The sequence below is a fragment of the Cygnus olor genome, chromosome 11, assembly GCF_009769625.2.
Source record: "Cygnus olor isolate bCygOlo1 chromosome 11, bCygOlo1.pri.v2, whole genome shotgun sequence".
NCBI classification, from domain to species: domain Eukaryota; kingdom Metazoa; phylum Chordata; class Aves; order Anseriformes; family Anatidae; genus Cygnus; species Cygnus olor.
The window spans coordinates 14,926,226-14,930,639 of record NC_049179.1 but is presented as its reverse complement, the minus strand read 5'-3'; the positions used below and the strand labels follow the sequence as shown (position 1 = coordinate 14,930,639).

The 4,414-nt window shown below is 54.3% G+C and overlaps 1 long non-coding RNA gene across 1 annotated transcript; it reads right to left on the bottom strand.

Annotated features, from left to right (window-relative positions):
• Positions 1 to 1,124: 1,124 nt before the first annotated feature.
• Positions 1,125 to 4,414, bottom strand: LOC121076097. The gene is made up of 3 exons (XR_005823329.1): positions 4,347 to 4,414; positions 3,341 to 3,416; positions 1,125 to 1,754 (listed from the first exon to the last, which is right to left on the bottom strand). It is a non-coding gene; the product is annotated as an uncharacterized LOC121076097 (long non-coding RNA).

Here is a 4,414-nt window from a genome sequence, read left to right as displayed (position 1 = left end):
GTTTTCTGCCCGATTCATTTCCACACCTTTGGTATTTCTGCTGTTGACTTTGTTGCATCGAGGGTGAAGGAATAGATGTCACCCTGCCTGCAATCAAATGTTTGCATTGCTTTTATCACCGGGGTTCCAGTGGGCACCCATTGCACTCTTTAACTTACTTTCCTCCTCTTAGAAGATTTACATTTTGCTGAAGGGCATGTGGCCATGATGACATTCAGCTCCTGGTTTTCTCCCCCACAGAGGGCTTTTCATCCTTTTTACAAGAGGAGGAAGTGTAACAGCCATTATCTCAGCCACTTCAGCTCCAAAGCAGGCTCCTAGCACCGAGATAAATGGCAGTCCGGTGGCTGCGTGCGCTATCTGACGGCGTACAGTTCCTGTGACCCACCGAAATTGCTACGTATCCTAGCCGAAACCTGGACAGCTCAGGTTCCAGGAGGTTTTGTCTCATCCGGCTGAGAACTGGAGATGCTCCATCACACTGTGGGGGTGGAGGCGGGACTGAGGCGTTGTTCTTCAGATATTTCCCCTTCCCCTGGCGGAGGAGGCCCAGCAGAAATGCTGCAGCAGGAAAGGGGAAGCTTGAGGAGATCAGATACACTGAGCAAAGCCTTCAGGGCTTTGGTATGAGCACTCTGGGTGGTGCTGGGCTGTTTCTTACCAGGAGCTAGCAAATGCCAGCGCCCCTGCAGTGCCCCATTTCCCAGCAGCGTGCTGCACGTGTTTTTCCCTCCACCTCCCGTCAGTGTCACACGCTGGTTTTAAAACCTGCACCATGTCAGTGACCCCGAGCGTGCCCGCTGTCACGAAGCACTCGCTGGAGATGGGCAGCTCCCTGGGTGTGGGGCGGGAGATGAAAGGGCTCCTGTATCTCCGTGGCTGTTCGCCGCTCCTCATTTTATTGGCGTTCCCATTCATCCCCGCTCACCCATTTACCAAAGCAAATAAATGCTTTCGCCACCATGATGGCGTTTAAAGAGAGCTTTCTCCTGTGGGCCCTCTCTGCTCCACGCATTGGGTGCCCCCAGAAACTGCCTCTGGGGAGCATGGGGTGCTACGGGGGCATGGGCCCTTCCTCAGGGAAGGCGTTATCCCAAACCCTTGCATTGCAGTAAATGCAGCAACACCGATGTACCAGGCTGCTGCTATACCACGGGCATCGCTCACAGGAGGAGGCAAACTGCCTCTGCAGAGCAGGGGATGGAGGCTCCCCCCTCTCCCGGCCACCTACGTGTGGCAATTTGAACAGCCCAAGCCAGCTGTCCACAATTTCATCCCTTGTCCATGCTCCGAGCCATTACAGTATGGCTAAGGTGATGGGACTGATGTTCTCCCCAAGCCACATGGGTCACCTATTTTAGATGATCCCAAAGCAGCAGTGACGTGTGTCTGAGCATCCCAGTTCCCATGGGCTTGCCCAGTCTCATAGCGCTCAAGGGTAGAGCAAAAGCCCACCAGACCCCTGCGTGGCCACGTCATGGGTCATCTGGACACGGCTGCATTGCCACTGGTGCTTCCACCTGGAAGGGCTCCTTACACTTTGGGAGGGCTTCAAAAAAAAGCACTTTGATAGCCATGGGACAGAAGTATGGTTTACTGCCACCTCTTTATTTGGCATTATCCACCTTTTTCCCCTTTGCTGCCCTTGCTGAATTCTGTCCTGGTGCCGGCTCCACAGTGAGAAATTGGAGGTCCAGGAGCACACAGGTGTAAGCTGGGCTGGGGCTTGCAGACAGGCTTGTCATTCACGGAGGCTTTATTAAGAGAAGGCAAGGCAAAACCCTAATTAGTTCAGTGAGCGAGCTGCCTTGTGATCAGCTGCAATGTGAATGGCGAAGGGATGAGTTGGCTTTTCCATAGAAGGCACCTGGGTTTGTGAATTAGTTAGAGGGAGGTTAAACGCTGCAATGTGTTGATTTGTTTAGGGCTGGAACAAGTTTAAATTAAGGGGAGGATAATATTTGACACTAGCTACTGATACAAGAGATGTCACCTTGACCTTTTTAATGTTTAATCTACGCAGGCAAGGTTAAGTACCGCAGACTGGAGCGATACAGCTGCTGAGAGCTGAGCACGGATGAAGCCTTGCTGACCATGGATGCCTGTGCCCATCCCTGTGCTGGATGTGACTGTGTGATGAACACAGGAGTATGTGGATTAAAAGGAGCATAAATAAATGTGATTCCCTCAGATCATTTTCTTATTTCTGCCATGGCAGGGGCTTTGATTTTTGCAGCAGGGAAGGGCCCCTTGCCTCGTTCTGTCTCTCCCATCTCCTCACCATGACATTCCCATGCTGGTCTGGGAACCCTCTTCTTGCACTGAGGCTCCTGTTTTGGGTCAATAACTTGTTCGGTGAGGCTATAGAGAAACAGCAACCATCGCTTTTGGCTAGAGAACATCCTGGCGGTCCCCAGCAGGGACGGTGCCAGGCTTCCTGCTCCCCAGCAGGGCAGGGCTGAGTCCCAGGAGGGTCTCCGGAGAGGGTTCATTTAAGTCCCTTTGCACTCCCATGGCTGAGCCTTGCACAGACATATTCCAGCCAGCAATTCCCAGTCCCCCCCAACCTCCTGCTGCAGCCTGGCATCTCCCAGGGCTCAGCGTCTCCAGATGCTCTTTGTTTCCCCTCTTCCTTTCACCAAAGAGCCGATTCCCACCAGCTGCATCTTTCCAGCCAAGCTGGCAAAAGTAATTAGGCAGGAGTGTAATTAGAGCCGAGCAGGAGCAGTGTCCATTAGCAGAGTCCTGTGGGAAACCCCAAGGAGCCCAGGAGGGCACCGGCCCCATGGGGAGCAGCGAGGGCAGAGGAGAGGGACGGCTTGGGAAGCGTCCCCCTGCCTGTCTGTGTCTGCGATGCCTGCAGACGGTGACCCAGAAGAGGGCAGTTGGGGCAGGTGCTGTGCAGGGACTGGGTGTCAGCACTTCGCTGCGGCTTCTTAAGCCATGCCCCGGATGAAAGTGCCAACAGTTTTCTAAGGAGCACAAACTGTGTTGTGCCCGCACGGCCCCGGAGCGCTTCCCGAAACAGCCAGCACTTCAAAACCACACATGATGTGATCTCTGAGCTCTCCAGGGGATGTCAGGAGGAGTGTAAAGACACGTCGGATAGCCAGGATCCGTCCTCTTCGACCCTTACCCCATCAGCATTTGGAAGAGGGGGCCACAGGCATACAGAGGGGTCCTTGTGTGGGACGCAGCCATCGGAGGTGCAGCGAGCACCGGGGAGAGGGAAGTGAGAGGTCCGGGCACCGACAGCGTGAAAGCTGGGCTTTCTTCCACGTAATTGGATTTGTTATTCAGCTGAGAACCGCTGAATGGCTTGGGTGGGCTCTGAGCTCACCATTTCAGCGAGGAAGTCAGCGAGGAACGATAAAGTAGGTCACACTGCTGCGAGCAGCGCTGATGGCTCTGCGCAACTGTTGATGACATAAATAAGGAGGTGGTGAAACGGAAAGAAAAGGGAGATTGTAAGGGAGGAAGAAAAAATGAGCTCAGCCTCCGTTATTCACTCACACCAGGAGCCCCGCTGCAGGTCTTGTGCTCTGCACCACAGCAAGAGGGATTCAGCCCAGCTGAAAATCCCCGGTTGGTTGCGGGAAGCTGCTGGCAATGGTTCCTCCTGCCCTTGGAAACATCTGCATTTCCTGGGATGGCCAGAGCCAGCCTCTGTATGGATGAGGGGCCGCCTCAGACACCGGACGTATTAAATCACCAGCTACTCTGCGTTTAATTGACTCCAGTGAAAAAGGGCGAATGAGCTCGGCTGAGAATTCCCTGCAGGGCTCCATTGCACAATAGTATTATTTCAAGGGCAGCTGGGGTCAAGCTGGGCAAATGCATATTTAAAGCGCAACAAGGCACTTTGAGTTTCATTTAAATAAGAGAGAGGTGCCTCAGCCTTTTGCCTCTGGAGAGGTCCAGCGTGGTCGGTGCTGGGGACGGAGGTCCGAGACGTGGGGCAGGGGCCTGGGAGGGGTCTGGTCCCAAGAGCTGCCTGACCATCTCCCGGCCCTTCCCTCAGCTCTCCTCAAAAATGCTTCAGGAGCCAAGTCCCAGCTCCAGACTGGGGAAGGGTGGGGCTGAAAGGATGCTGAGCAAGGGCAGGGTCCTGGGGCACGTCTCAGCTCCCAACCCTCAGCAGCGAGGGCTGGCCGTGCCATCGGGCACTTTCCTGGGAGTGCACAGCCCCACAGACCCACCCTCCAAGGCTTTCCCCCACGCACTCCCAAACCAAGCTGAGCTTGACATGTTGAAAAGCCAAAAAACTCTTAAAAAAAATTAACAAACAAACAAACAAAAAACAATTCTACATTTCTTCCCCTGTCCCTCCTGGTTAAAATCCTGACCGGAGCTGGCCGCAGCTCTGCTCTGCTCCATCCACCTCCATCTCCCACTCCCCTCACTCTGGTGCAGC